The following is a 17166-nucleotide window of genomic DNA, read 5'->3' on the forward strand; positions in this document are numbered from 1 at the left end:
AGGCATTAGAACCACCCCAGTCTAAGGAGCTTGCCCTTTAATGACTTTAACAACCTCAGTGTAGCTTGACCCACCCCACCACATAACCCCATACAAAAAATCCATTCCAAGGGAATTATTGATATAAAAGAAAAAATAAATCGCTAATGCTTCTGGAAAGTGCTAAGAGAATACAGTCTATTTGTGGTGTAGAAAATTTTGTTAAAAGGATACATAAAACATTATCCATAAAAGAAAGGAATTAATATATTTTTAAGTTAGAAACTCCTCCAAGATAGCATTAAAAAAGTATGCAGGGGCCAGCCCAGTGACTTAATGGTTAAGTTCAGGTGCTCTGCTTTGGCAGCCCGGGGTTTGCAGGTTCAGATCCTGGGCGCAGACCTATACCACTTGTCAAGCCATGCTGTGGTGGCAACCCACGTACAAAATAGAGGAAGGCTGGCACAGGTGTTAGCTCAGCAACAATCTTTCTCAAGCAAAAAGAGGAAGATTGGCAACAGATGTTAGCCCAGTGACAATCTTCCTCACCAAAAAAGAAAAAGAGAAAAAGAAAGAGTATGCATACAAGCTATAGACTGGCAAAAGGTATTTTTTGTATGTAAAAGACGAATAACAATCAAATCAACAAAATCTTCCTGGATCTCAAACCCATTTATACCCGAGGTCGAATTTTACATATTTTTAAAGTTTTGAAAGAACTTTTATTTTAACTTAACTACTTCAGCTCTCCTAAAAGTGGATGAAGAGTAAGAGTGCAGATTAAGCTGTATAATGAGCAGTTAACTCAGTAACTTTTAATGACCATAAAAAATGGATGTCCGGGACTAAAGCACAATCTCATCCAGGGTCATAAAAGTCTATTTTATAGTGCTATAAATCTCCTGGGAGCTGTAAAGTATGTGTCCCCTTTCTCAGTCTGAAGCCTCAAGGCTTGCCTGATCGCCCTTTGCGATGAGTGAGGTTAATATCTCTTGCCTATAAAATCTCTTGCTTATTCATAAGAAATGCTGTTAAAGAAGCATTGTGAACTATATACTTACGTTGGCTAACATAGAGCTGTTTACTCAATCCCCTTTATTTAAACATCACTTAATTAGAAAACAACTTATTCGAAATTCTTTGTGTTCTTAAAGAAGAATCAACCTTATGTTTCATAGTCCATTTCAGGTCAAAAATTCAAGTTGAATCCCATGGTGGTGTTAGTGTAATCAAACATTACTCATTCTTGCTAACATTATGGGAAATGACAAATTCACGTTAACTGTCTGGAAATTTTTTTAAAAAAACCTTGAACACTTCTGTGCATAAACAATCTAGGCAATGAAGGAAAAACACACGATTTGTTTGACTCCAGGTAGTGTCTTTGGTTCTTCACTTTGCATGTGTTGACACTGCTTATGAAATTAAGCAAGCAAAACATACATGAACATCTGACGCGCAAAAATCATGCTGACAACTCTGTAACAACTTTTTTGCTCTGTTAGTTAAATGTAAACATTCCATAAACTATAGGAGAAGGGAAACTCTCTAACAGTTTTGAAGTATAGACTCTAGACTGTGAGAGAAAGCTGTTTTTTGGCTATTCATTCTCATAAAATCTTTTTAACTGTTTATTATAGCTACTATTTATGATAATGCTGTTGTATGCATTATTACAACCCTATACTTTCAGTAAAATGTTCAATAAGTGTATTTTAAAAATGCGTTCTTCTCTAACTGCTTGAGATAAAATGTTGCTGTCATTGTACCGAACTGCACAAGCACATAAACATGGCAATAATAAATGTTTTAAAGTTTCTGAAGCACTGAATGGGAGGAAATTAATCTGCATCATCACAACCTCTTTCATAACAGCATCTTTTAATGAGTCAGATTCATCTATTCCATTTTGATGGCAAAAAATGGATCATTTCTTGAAGAGATATGTCAGCACAAAGAGCAATAGGAATTTGCCCTACACTTTAAAGGTCTGAAAATAAGGAATGAAACTTTCAATTTCGTACAGAATATAGCTCTTTACCTGCCTTGGTTTCTTCCAAGATCACAGATCCATCATTTAACCTAGAACTAGATGCTCTAAATGGGAAAAGGGAAACATTCTGAAATTAATGTTACAAGGTGGTATTTCCAGATAATTTAAAGCAATTCCCTTAATCAGCATATGTCCTGGTTTTGCTACTGCAAAAATGAAATGGAACAACTGAGATCCTAAGAAATAATACTATTTATCACATTACACAGAGATTTCAGGACAGGAAAAGGGACATAGTCCTGACTGAAATCTTCCAGCATACTTCAAATATAGTCACATTATATGGGTAAAGTGCTAGATAGTATTTTTAGTACTTTGCCTGCTTGGAAATATTCCCTTATCATAATATGATACGTATTATGATTTCTTCATGCTTTTCTAATGAAAGAATACCCTGAATCCTTGATAATCTGACAAAGGCACTGGACCCAGCCCCTTTACAGCTCATCTTTCAAACCTTTTCACAGAATTCATATACACCTGCAATTCAGTAGGCTTCCCAGGGTTTTATGGATCCTCTTAAGAAATTATTTTCTGGCGATTTATTGTGCTATATGTAGTGATCGCTAGAGTTGGTCCCAAATATTCCATTACCCAATACTCAGTTCTCTCCTGTAGACTTTGTACGGGAGTGACTGTACTTGCCCACTCCTTTGAAATTAATCTGGGCCACTTTGAAAGTAAGCTTGACTGGCTTTGGAAAATAAAAGGTGAAATATTTGAGAGCCAGATTCTACATCATCTCCTCTTTTTTTTTCGCTTCTCAAATGTAGAAGAACTTGTTGAAATGAAGCCTATTCCAGCGTGGATCTTCGAGTTGTTAATATATTAGGCAGAATTCCCTGCATGCGTACATGTAGCATGAACCACAAATAAATATTTGCTGTCTTAAGCCTCTGAGAATTTTTTCTTGAGGGGGGGAGCATTGTTATGCAGCCTTATTTAGCCTATCTTAACTCATACTATATGTTTTTTATCTTTCATAATGATCATATAATAAGAAAGCTGTATATTTATAAATAATACTTTTTTCTCCTTAGTAACTATGAGATTTAAATTTTTTTAGAAAAGAGAGTAAGATAATATTAAATAATAACAATGTTCAGCATAAAACATATCATTTATATTTCATTTAAAAATATAAGATTTGACACATTTCTAAGCAAACAAGTGACAACTCATGTATTTAGACCTCAGCTATCAAACAGTTGAATTATGAGTAAGTTCTTAAGACTGTGTCTGAGTCTGGATACTTTTTGCTTAGCCTTCTCATAATCTTTGTTTTCTTGTTTCCAAAACTAAAATTAAAATATTGCAAACCACAAATTAGAATTAGTCATACCTACTGACAGTTGCTAGAATGGAAATAAAGGGAAAAAATTCAAACCTCAGTCAAAAGAAATAAAAAGAACACTTGACTGAAAGCCATTTTGTACAGGGGCAAAAGCCTTACATATCCAATAGACATTTGGGAAATGTTGCAATAAAACAGGTAAGTTTCTGCAAATATCCTTTCGTTGAGATTAAAGTTACACAGAATTAAATCACCATCTTTGATTACTGTAACTTTATAGAAACTTTTAGAATTAGGAAGCGTGAGGTCTCTAACTTTGATTTTCTTTTTCAAGGTTGTTTTGGCTATTTGGGGTCATTGAGATTCCATATGAATTTTTGAATGGAACTTTTTATTTCTGAAAAAGAAAAGAATCGTTGAGAATTTTATAAGAATTATATTAAATCTGTAGATCACTTTGGGTGGTATTGACATCTTAACAACATTAAGTTTTTCAATCCATAAATGTGAGATATCTTTCCATTTATTTGTGTCTTCTTTAATTTCTTTCAGAAATATTTTGTAGTTTTCAGTGTATAAGTCTTTCATCTCCTCGGTTAATTCCTAAGTATTTTGTCCTTTTTGATGTTACTGTAAAGGAAATTGTTTACTTAATTTCCTTCTCTGATTGTTCATTGTTAGTGTATAGAAATACAAGTGATTTTTGTATGTTGATTTTATATCCTGCAATTGTGCTGAATTTGTTCATTTGTTCCAACAATTTTTTTTATGTGTATGGAATCTTTAGGGCTTTCTACATGTAAGATCATGTCATCTGTGAACAGAGATAATTTTACCAATTCCTTTCCAATTGGATACCTTTTATTTCTTTTTCTTGCCTAATTGCTCTGGCCAGGACTTCCAATACTATGTTGAATAGAAGTGGGCATCCCTGTCTTGTTCCTGATCTTAGAGGAAATGCTTTCAGTCTTTCTTCATTGAGTGTGATTTCAGCTGTGGTTTTTGTTATCCTTTTTATAGTTTGCATGATACATTTTCTCATCATTCTAGTTATAATTACAATGCTTTAAGATATGGATCTTATAAATAGCATAGCTTTTACATTTTTAATGTTTTGATAGTATTTGTTTTTGTGATTATATATTGTCTTTATGTATTTAACATTATTATTGATATGTTTCAGTTTATAGTTTTTTAATTTTTCTAAATCATTCTATTTACATTGATTTATCCTCTCCTGTCTTTTTTGAATTAATCAAACATTATTTCATTTTTAATGTTTTCCTTTAACTGTTTTTTTTTTTTTAAGTATAGAAGCATCAAATAATTTTACCTTCAGTAAAGTAAAGTTTATTTGTGCTTTCCCATCCAAATGGAATAGGGCTGACTAATTTACTCAAATGAGGGCTGGAACTGAATTGTGACGTGGTTTCTGTTTTGGCGATATTCATTTTACCTCTGTGTAGCCATGTTCCTTCTGACAATTTAAATTATATGCTGGTGGTTTCATCACAGCCCCTAGAGCTACTGGGCCTTCAATCTGATATTTATCTCCTGAACTTCTTGAAAAAGTTCTAGGATATGCTTGCTATCATGGCGTAATTAACATGATTACCAATTTCACTCTTAAAAGTGTTTGGTATCATACTTATAGCCATGCTTACTATAGTCATCCTATTTATATAGCATATAAAACCTGAAGTGGTTTCTCTCAGTGGCTAAAGCCAGCAGTTTAATGCGTACTATAGTTACTAATGATTTACAGGTATTTATATGTAATCGTGTGTTGAAAAGAAAATTCATACAGAAAAGCTAGAATGTGAAGTTAAATTGAAGAAATAACTGATATACCATGTATGTAAGTGAAATTTAACTTGGGCGTCTCATTTGGCTTTGAGAAATTCAAAGTGTCTCTCTCTATATATGCATAGCAGTATTTATATATGTGAATGTATATATACACATATATATGTAATTTATATATATATAATAAAATTTTACAGTATACTACTTTATCCAGATTTTACACATGAGAGAAATGAGTTATAGATAAGTAATGTGCTGAAGGTTACAGAAGAAGTAAATGGTAGAGTTAGGATTTAAACTCAGGAAGACAAGTGCCAGAATCCATATTCTTAACCACTATGTTACACAGCCTTGTAACACATTATTGTCTGTTTGTGTGTTTAATATATGAATTAAAAAGTTTTATACATAGTCCTTGCTGGTGAAAAATATCTGCTATACACTAGTAAAAACTGTAACAAAGATATGTGATGGTTAGAGGTTTATCATAGTGTGCTGCTTAATTTATCCTTAAAAATAGGAGATGTTTTCAAATATACTATCACAGAATAATTACCTGGACCTGACTTATTTTATGTTGTGAGCTAATGCTACTATCTACATCTCCCTGATCTACCTCCAGAAGCAGTCAAAGAAGAAATACAAAAGAAACCTAAGATAGACTGATCTATTGTGTTAAATCTTCTTGACATGGAGAATGTGATAGTGAGTTATCAAACATCGCCACATGAGTAAAGACAAATGTTATTTCAGTCCTAAACAGATAGCAGTGAGCACACTGCTCGTGAAAGAGCACTTATGTCCAAGTAACTAGAGAGACTGCAGTCATATTTATGTAGAGATCATGCTACACCAGCGCTCCTGTTGAGTGTATTTCAGTGGAAAGAGTAAAGATGCTGGCAATCTGAATTCCCCCAAGCAAAGTCATACGTTGATTGTTTTGCCCTACTAAAGTGCTTTTTTGGCCTGAGAAGGACACGTAACTAGAGAATGGGGCATATAATAACCAGTGAAGATGAGAAGTCGCTATGTTCTTTTCACAGTGTGTTAGGTTGCATTTAAGAAACTAAGTTGACAAGAAGCCCCAGGCTCTTATTTTCTAACAGAAACATCAAATAAACAACCACAGACTGACTAAAATAACTTGACAGCAGCTCTGGAAAACCAGTAAAAAATCTACAGCAACCAAGCAAATGCCCAAACAAGAAAAAGTCAAATTTAAAATGGAGGAAATTTCGTGGCATTTTTACTCATCCTCCCTTCTCTGCCGCCCCAGCGCTTCACAATTGACAAGTGGCTCAATTCTGGGTTCTTTCTCTTGGACCAGAAAAAGTAGAGTAGAAAAATGTTTGCAATATTCTGGCCTGTCTGTGGGCTACCAAAGGGAGTGATACCTGTCTTGCCTGACTTGGAGATCAGACAGGAATACCAGCATTGTTAGGATCTCAGACTGAAAGCCATAGAGGCTATGGCAGGTGGTACAGTCCAGGAAAATTGAAGGAGGACTTCAGACCCACAGAAGTTTAGGGGCAAGAGATATGCACAGAGGGATGCAATAGATCATTTAAGGCCCTGAGAAGATGCCGAGTGAGACTTTTTTGGGAAATGAAGTCATTTAAAAGCAGCTGGAGGAAATTGGAAAAAGAAGTGCACACACACTGGTATAGACAGGATATATGCCCACAATATACCTGAGAAGACTTTAAGCCTTACATCAGGCTGATCTCAAGGCTTAGAAGCCTGCTAATTAGTAAGGGTCTTCCATACCATACTGCAAAGACTGAGGGAGTTTGTTGTTTCTTCAAATGCCTAATTTTCAACAGATGATTATATGGCATACGAAGAGACAGGTAAACATGGCCCATTCAAATGAGCCAAACAAATCCCCAGAAACAGTCTGTGAGGAAACACACACCAGACATACTAGACGATGACTTTAAAACAATTGCCATAAATATGCTTAAAGAACTAAAAGAAAACATGGACAAAGAACTAAAGTAAATAAAGAAAGCAATTTATGAACAAAATGAGAATATCAGCAAAGAGATAGAAATTACAAAAAAAATCAAATAAATTCAAAAGATGAAAAATATAACAATTGAATTGAAAGAAATACTGGTGGGGTGCAGCAGCAGACTCGAACATGCAGAAGAAAGAATAAAAAAACTTGAAGACAGCTTATTTTAAATGATTGAGTCTGAGAAGCAAAAAGAAAAAAAAGAGGAATGAAGAAAAGACAATAGAGCCTAAGGGGCTTATACAACACCATCAATCAGACTGATATACACATTATGGGAGTACCAGGAGGAGAAGCAAGAGAGAAAGGGACAGAGAGATTATTTGAAGAAATAATGGCTGGAAACTCCCCAAATTTGATGAAATGCATCAATATAAACATCCAAGAAGCTTAGTGAAGTCCAAGTAGAATAAATCTAAAGACCTACACTGAGGCACATTATAATCAAACTGCCAAAAGCCAAGGACAAAGAGAGAATCTTGAAAGTAGGAAGAAAAAGGGATCGTTCATGTGCAAAGAATCCCCAGTAAGATTATTAGTGAATTTCTCATCCAAAATCTTGCAGTTCAAAAGCAGTTCAAATGGTGGCAGGATGATATACTTAAAATGATCAAAGAAGAAAACTGTTAGTCAAGAATTATATCTCTGGCAAAACTCTCCTTCAAAAATGAGGGATAGGGGCCAGCCCCGGGGCTTAGTGGTTAAGTTCACGCACTTTGCTTCAGCGGCCTGGGGTTTTGCTGGTTCAGATCCCGGGCATGGACATGGCACCTCCTGTCAGGCCATGCTGAGGTAGTGTCCCACATAGCACAACCAGAGGCACTCACAACTAGAATATACAACTATGTACCAGGGAGCTTTGGGGAGAAGAAGAAAAAAAAAGGATTGGCAACAGGTGTTAGCTCAGGCGCCAATCTAAAAAAAAAAAAACAATAAGGGATAATTTAAGGAATTCTCAGATAAACAAAAGCTGATGGAGTTCCCTATAAGAAATGCTAATGAGAATCCTTCAAGTTGGAATGAAAGGACACCAGACAGCAATTTGAAGCAATACACAAATATAAAGTTCTCTAGTAAAGGTAAGTACATAGACATATCTAAAAACCGTGTTATGGGGGCTGGCCCTGTGGCATAGTAGGTAAGTTCACTCACTCCACTTTGGCAGCCAGGGGTTCTCCAGCTCGCATCCCAGGTGCAGACTTACGCACTGCTTATCAAGCCATGCTGTGGCAGGCATCTCACATATAAAATAGAGGAAGATGGGCACGGATGTTAGGTTAGGGATAATGTTCCTCAAAAAAAAAAAAAAACAGTGTTATGGTATTTTGGTTTATAACTCCACTTTTTATTTTCTACAGCATTTAAAAGACAAATATATAAAAAATAATAAATCGATGCTAATAGTTGTAAAATATATAGATGTATTTTGTAATATCTATAACATAAAGTGGGAGAATAGAACTAGAAAAGAGTAGTTTTTGTATGCAATTAAAGTTATGTTGATATCAATTTAAGATAAATTATCATAACTTTAGGATGTTATATGTAATCCTCATGGCAACCACAAAGATAATATACATAGAATATACACAAAAGGAAATGAGAAGAGAATCAAAACATGTCACTACAAAAAAAAATCAATTAAACACAAAGGAAGGTAGTAATGAGGAAGAAGAGGGACCAAAAAACTATAAAGCATATAGAAAAAAATAAAATAATAAAAATAAGTGCTTCCCTGTTAGTAATTACTTTAAATGTAAATGGATTAAACTTCCCAATCAAAGAATAATTTGGCAAATTTATTTTCAAAAACGCAGGGTCCAACAATATGTTGTCATATATTGTTGATTTAAAGACACACATAGTTTGAAAGTGAAAGGATGAAAAAATACTCCATGTAAATGTAACCGAAAGAGAACAAGGGTGACATTATTAATATCAGACGAAATAGACTTTAGGTCAAAAATTATTGCAAGAGATAAAGAAGAACAGTATCTAATGATAAAAGTCAATTCACAAGGAAGATTATAATAATATGTACACCAAAAAATTGTAATCATATATACAGCATAAATCAAAGCTCCAAAATAAGTGAAGTAGACTTTGGCAGAATTGAAGAGAGGAAGAAAATCCAAGCTCTACAATAATAGTAGGTCACTTTAATATCCCACTTTCCACAATGAACAAAACAAACAGAAGATCAATATGGAAATAGAGCGCTTGGACAACACTACAGTCTAATTGTCTAATAGTCTATAATTGTCTAATTGTCTGTAGTCTAATAGTCTAACACTACAGACTAATTGTACCTAACAGATGTATACAAATAAGTCTACCCAACAATAGCAGAATACACATTTTCCTCAAGTGCAGATGAAACATTCTCCGTGAAAGACAGTATGTTAGGCTACAGTTAGAAGTCTCCAACTTCTTGTAAGGTCAATGTGAAGAAGTCACATAATTTCTCTCTGCAATAAACAAGAAAATCTGGGATGCAATTTTCTAGAACAACCATTTAAGGGCACTTGAAATATATGATAAACAGAAGATAAAAATATGAAAGGAATTTACTTCTTAAAAATTGTTACAGCTTTGTGTAAGAAAATGTTGGAGTCTTTGGCCATCTTGTCCATCCCAACGAGCTCATTAGATTTTTGGCTGTGAGGAAAAAATGTCTGTAGTGCCGGAGGTAGAGGATTCACCTCAGAATGGAGGATAAAAACCAGTGCCACAAGTCAGAACAGACGGAGAAAACCTGCAGTTTTTCAGCCCATTTTGTAGTGTTTGGCAGATCAGCCAGAAATTTAATGAGAAGAATCTGGAAGTGAGAAATCTATAGGGCTAGGATTATGTCTACACACATCCCTGGATAATTCATAAATTATTTATATGCTCAGAAGACCCAAGAGAACACAGAAAAATATGAAACTCAAGAGGAACTTGAGAACTGGCTGCAAGTTTGAATGTCTTCTTCAGTCAACAAATAGCTTAGTCAGCAGAGCTTGAAATACCTGATCACAATATCTGCCAAAATATTGACTGACCACTAAACTATGCAAACAAAGGTCCTGTCCCTCAGGAACCAGGCTAACAAATATAAATTACAGTTATAAAATCTGATGAAAAACATCAGCTTGGGGGAGACAATGCAGGGGAAACAAATACATAGTTTAAGTCCAGCCAAGTTAGCAAAACACATAAGCAGCAAGAAAACCTCAAAAATAAAATAAATCACATTCCAGAGTTGCTACAGAATATCATCTAGGGAATATAATTTTCAATCAAAAATAATAGACATGTAAGACAAAGGAAATTGTGACCTGACCCTCACTCAAGATAAAAAAGTATTCAGTAAAAACTGACCCTTAGTGTGCCCAGATACTGAATTTAGCAGAGACTTTGAGGCAGCCGTTATAAATATATTCAAAGAATTGAAGTAAACTATGATTTAAAAATTAAAAGACAAAATGCAATGATTCAACAAATAGAAAATATCAACAGAATAAAAGAAATTAATAAATAGAAAAGGAGAAGTTGAGAGTTTAAAAAAACAATAAATTGAAAAATTCATTAAATATGCCCAATAGCAATTTTGTGGTGGCAAAAGAAAGTACCAACTAACTTATTATAGATCAATGGAGAGAATCCAACCCAAAGAACAGAAAGAAAAATCATCAAAGATAAATGAAGAGCCTCTAAGACCTCTGAGATAGAATGAAATGGTACAACATACATTTATTGGCAGCAGTAGGAGATTAGAGAAACAAATGAGAAAGAATATGTATCTAAAGGAAAAGGAAAAGGAAGACCAAGTATCACATGAAGGGGTTCACATGGAGAAGAACTGAGGTTAATGAGCTTAAGCAATGGCCTCACTTACTCCGATCTTCACAGCAATGTTAATGAGCCAACTTAGTGATGAGTGTTTCAATATATTCCCACACTACCTGACCCTGCATGGAGCAAAGACTAGGTATTCTCACTAAGCCCCGCCCATATTGAAGATTTGTATGCAGAATGAATGTTTTCTGTTGTAATCAACCACAAAGTTTTAATGTGGTTAGTTACACAATAATACATAATTGAAAAACATGCTTGTAAATCCTCTAGTGATAGGTTTTACAATAAATAAATGGACATATGCTGTTTTGAGACTTTGAGTTTAGAACAGCCTAATAATCTGCTAATGATCAGGTAAACAGTGATAAATATACACTTTAATGAGCATAAACTTGCATGCCTTAAGGAATATAATTAATTGATATATTATCAGTTTAATTGCAGATACGTAGTTTGTGAATGTTACGCCATTTCAATTTAAACTTAAATAGTAATATTGCACTATGGGCTATAATGCAATGAGAATGATAACTGTGGATATGTGTCATTTGATTCATAAACATCAAATTCTGTAAACCAGTAAAATACAGATGTAAATATTTTTATCACTTCTGTTTTCTTTGCTATTTGGCAATTTGATGTGACTTCATTTTCTCAACCCATGTCTCGTTAGATCTAGATGCAGAAATGCTTTGTTTGAGTGGTGCTTTTTTGAGGGAGAAGGCAGCTTGAAAGAAAGTGATTTCAAAGACATGGAATGAATTTCACATTTGAATCACGTTATGGACTGATTTGTGTCCTACCCCCAAATTCCTGTGTTGAAACCTAAACCCCCAATGTGTCCGTATTTGAAGATAAGGCCTTTAAAGAGGTAATTAAGGTTAAATGAGGTCGTAAGGTTGGGGTCCTAATTCAACAGGACAGGTATTGTTATAAGAGGAAGAAACATCAGAGATCTTTGTCTCTGTCTGTCTCACTTCTGTCTATCTGCCTCTCTGTCTCTGACTGTCTCACTCTGCTTGCACACAGGGGAAAGACCCTGTGAATATAAAGCAAGAAGATGTATCATCTTCAAGCCTGGAAGATAGGCCTCACCAAAAACCAACCCTAAAGGCACCTTGACCTTGGACTTCTAGCCTCCATAACTGTGAGAAAATAAATGTCTTCTTGTTTAAGCCACTTTGTGGTATTTTGTTTTGGCTGCCCCAGCAGACTAATACAAGTCAGTAATGTGGGGGATGAGAACAACTGTCTAAAGTAACATATGTGAGATCAACAGTTTGGTGGGAACTGAAAATTTAAGGAAGAGTTAATTTTTCATATATGAGTTTTCAGGAACTTAAAGAAACTTCGGGAGAGCATTAGACTTCCCCGGAAAGTTGTATAGAGGATTTGAACCAGTTTCAATTAACAGACAAAATTAACTCATCTGATACCTAGAATTTATTTTAAATAATGTATTTGAGATAAATCCTGGGTTCTTCTGTTAAAAGAGTGAGGAGTAAGAGTAGCATTTGATTTCATGACACAATATAGATTACTTGTTTTGTTTCTATTTTATTTTATTTCATTCCAAAAATCTATTTATAGTGTCTGTTTTATGGTTTTCCTGTCTTGAGGTGGAGTAGTAATGTCCATAAGTCTGTTTCTTATTCAATTTCAATTATACCTTTCAATATGGAATCTTTGTTTGTTCAGTTTGATTTGGAATAGACATAGTTTGGAGTGAAGAGTGTTCAGGGTTAGCTGCTTTCAGTTTAATGAACTTCCTTGTCTATGGTATAAAAATTCAGAGTCTCCTATCTCTTTTACCTGCATAATTATACACAGAAATTTGATCATAGCTTTTAAACAGTGTGCTCCTGAAGAGGTTTATTATGGCCATAGCTTATATCTTCAGGTTGTAAAGAGATTAGCAAATGCTTTTTGTGTGGCCAACCAAAATGAAGAAATCTCTGCACTAAGGCTGGTTAATCAAATTGCCTGACAGTGGAAGGAAAGCAGAAGATTTGGGAGAATTGATGGGAACTTGATGAAAGAGTTTTGCCAAATGTAAAATTAGAAATCTGGCTAAAATCCTATTTAATGAAATTGAACATGAGATATTTTCATTGCTGCATAGTACTTTTTAAATAATAAAAACATTTAAGTCATTATATTCACTCATTCCTTCACAGAGTAAGTGAAATTAATGTTTGTGAATTATTTTTGCTTTTTTAATTCACAGAACATTTTAATATATATTATTCCATTTGATGTTCACTAGACACAATATACAATGTATAAATAATCAAGTTAATTATGAAATATTTTTGGTATCAGATGGCACTTAGACAAATTAAAGACAATGAAAAATATTTCCTTTTTTTATTGCAATAACATTGATTGATAATATTATGTAAATTTCAGGTGTACATTGTTGTATATTTCGATTTCTGTGTATGTCACATCATGTTCACCACCCAAAGACTAACTACGTCCATCACCACACACATGTTCCTAATCATCCCTTTCCTCCTCCTCCCTCCCCACTTCCCCTCTGGTAACAATCCAGTCTCTGTTGCTGTGTGTTTGTTTGTTTTTGTTTTCACCTTCTACTTATGAGTGAGATCACATAATGTTTGACTTTCTCCCTCTGATTTATTTCACTTAGCATAATACCCTCAAGTTCCATCCATATTGTTGCAAATGGCTGGATTTCATCATTTCTTATGGCTGAGTAGTATTCCATTGTGTATATATACCACATCATCTTTATCCATTCATCCCTTGATGGGCACCTAGGTTGCTTCCAAGTCTTGGCTATTGTGAATAATGCTGCGATGCACATACAGGTGCATGTATCTTTATGCATTCATGTTTTCATGTTCTTTGGATAAATAGCCAGCAGTGGAACACTGGATCATATCATAGATCTATTCTTAATTTTTAGAGAAATCTCCATACTGTTTTCCATAGTGGCAACACCAGTTTGGGCTCCCACCAACAGTGTATGAGCGTTCCCTTCTCTCCACATCCTCTCCAATGTTTATTGTTTCCTGTCTTGTTAGTTATAGCCATTCTGATGAGAGTGAGGTGATATCTTATTGTAGTTTTGATTTGCATTTCCCTGATAGTGATGTTGAACATTGTTTCATGTGCCTGTTGGCCATCTGTATATCTTCTTTGGAGAATTGTATGTTCAGATATTTTTCCCCTTTTTAAATTGGATTGTTAGGTTTTCTGTTGTTAAGATGTGTGAGTTCTTTGTATATGTTGGATATTAACCCCTTATCAGATATATGGTTTACAAATATCTTCTCCCAGTTGTTAGGTGGTCTTTTCGTCTTGTTGATGGTTTCCTTTGCTGTGCAGAAGCTTTTAGTTTGATGTAATCCCTTTTGTTTCTTTTCTCTATTGTCTCCCTTGCCTGGTTAGATATGGTACTTGAAAATGTGCTGCCAAGACTGACGTCAAAGAGTGTATTGCTTATGTTTTCTTCTAGACTGGTCTATTCAAATTCTCTCTTTCTTCCTGATTCAGTTTTGAAAGGCTTATGTTTCTAAGAATTTATCCATTTCTTGTAGATTATCCAATTTGTTGGTGTATAGCTATTCATAGTATTCTCTTACAATCTTTTGTATTTCTGAGGTGTCTGCTGTAATTTCTCCCCTTCCATTTCTGATTTTATTTATTTGAGCAGTCTCTCTTTTTTTCTTTGTGAGTTTAGCTAAAGGTTTGTCAATTTTGTTTATCTTTTCAAAGAACCAACTCTTGGTTTCATTGATTTTTTTTCTATTGCTTTTTTAGTCTCTATTTTATTTATTTCTGCTCTGAATTTTATTTCCTTCCTTTTACTGATTTTGGACAATGTTTGTTATTCTTTCTCCAGTTCCTTTAGGTGCACTGTTAGATTGTTTCTTTGGGATTTTTCTTGTTCATTGAGGTGGGCCTGAGTTGCTATAAACTTCCCTCTTGGAACCGCTGTTGCTGTATCTCATAACTTTTGTCATGTCATATTTTCATTTTCATTTATCTCCAGGTAATTTTTAATTTCTCCTTTGACGTCTTCACTGACCCAATTGTTCAGTAGCATTTTGTTTAATTTCCACATATGTGTGTCTTTTCTGATTTTTCTTGTAGTTGATTTCTAGTTTCATACATTGTGGTCAGAAAAGATGCTTGGTATTTTTTCAATCTTCTTAAATTTTTTGAGATTTATTTTTTGGCCTAATATGTAATCTATCCTGGAGAATGTTCTATGTGTATTTGAAAAGAATGAGTATCTGTGATTTTTGGATGGAATGTTCCGTATATATCTACTAAGTCCATTTGATCTAATGTGTTGTTTAAGTCAATATTTCCTTATTGATCTTCTATTTGGATGATCTATCCATTGGTGTAAGTGGAAAGTTAAAGTCCCCTACTATTGTTGTGTTACTGTCTATTTCTCCTTTTACATCTGTTAATTATTGCTTTATGTATTTAGGTGCTCCTATGTTGGGTGGATAGATATTTACAAGTATTATGTCCTCTTGTTGGATTGTTCCCTTTATCATTTTGTATTGCCCCCTTCTTTATCTCTTGTTAAATTTTTTGTTTTAAAGTCTCTTTTGTCTGACATAAGTATTGCTACCACAGCTTTCTTTTCTTTGCCATTTGCATCTTTATGACTTTTTGTTTGAACTCTTCGTCAGGTAGATTGTTTATGTCTGTTTCATTTGGTTCTTTTTCTGGGGTTTTCTCCTGTTCACTTGCTTAGAACATATTCCTTTCCCTCCTCATTTTGCCTCTTTTTCTGTGCCTATATCTTTGTAGTAGGTGGGTCAACTATGTCTCCTGATCTTGGAGAGGTGGCCTTATGTAACAGATGCCTTTTGAGGCCCAGCAGTGTTCTTCCCTCTTTTCACCAGTTCCAAATGTTCCAGGAGTGAACCTCTGTGTTGGCTACATGTGTCTTTCTGTTGTGGTAGGGTTGCTTTTGCTGCAGGTACCCATAGAGTCTAGTTTGTCCCCCTGGCAAGCTAGTTCTAATTCTCAGCTGTGTGCAGTTACTATGGACCCTTTAGGCACTTTATCAGGTTTAGGGAGCCCCAGCAAGGTCTAATAGCACATTTCTGTTGCAATTTTTCTGTTGAGTAGGCCCCCAGTGTGGCTGTTTTCTAGGCTCAGGGGCTTACAATTGCTCTAGGCCTCCAGCCTGCAAGGCTGTTGTCAACTGTCTTGGGATTGCAGCTGAGTGGGGCTTGCCCCAGGCACAAGAGCACCCTATTGTTTCAGGCTTTGGAAAGTGAGACCAATCCCCTATTTGGCTGTTTGTAAAGCACAGATCTTCTCTTGCTGATAAGCCCCAAGGCCCTCAGGTCCACACACATCATCAACACAGTCCTGCCCTGTATACAGGCTCCGGCCCTTGGAGCATACCCAGTCTCAGCACTGCCAAGGTCCCCACATGCTCCACCAATGCCCCACCCACTCCACTGCGCCTCATGCATACCCTGACCCTCAGAGGTGGAGCCACTTACCTGCCTGCTTTCTAGATCCAGGCACTCAGTCTATGCAGATCTAAAAGTTGCCCATGAGCATGCTGCTGGGTGGGGCCAGTCCATGGGATGGGCTGCCTGCCCTGGCTGAGCTGGATTAAATCGGCACTCTAGTGGGTGGGGCAAACCCTGGGTTAACAGGCCAGTGGAAGAACTCCAATGGCGTCTTCCAGCACCTGTGTCTGCATCTGATACTAGGTCACAATAATGGCTGCTGCCAATGTCTCAGTCCCTGGAGAGGTCTCACTTCTCACTGAGATGCACCCATAGGCTAACAAATGAGACTTTTGTCACCAAAGGACTTTGCACCTTTCTTTCTGGTGATTTTAGATTGCTTTCCAAAAGTAGTGAATTTGTGTGTGGACCCTTTAAGAGTGACAAATAAAAATGGCAAGCAATAGCACACATTGGAAAATATGAGGAAGCCATTTTGTGTAAACCTAATTCGGCCTCACCTTGTCTTTCCAAAAGGGCCTGACCGAGCATGCATTGTATATCTGCTTTAGATATTCCCTATGGCAAGAAAAAAGGCCCTTGAGATAAAGGTGCAACTTCCCTCCCCCTCCCAATGTTGGCATTCCCTTAAGGATTAAGCATCTTTCCTTAGGCTAGGAATTGATTGCTGAGCTCACCTGTGACCACCCAGCTCGAGACA

This window comes from Equus caballus, chromosome 1, assembly GCF_041296265.1.
Source record: "Equus caballus isolate H_3958 breed thoroughbred chromosome 1, TB-T2T, whole genome shotgun sequence".
Taxonomy (NCBI): Eukaryota; Metazoa; Chordata; class Mammalia; order Perissodactyla; family Equidae; genus Equus; species Equus caballus.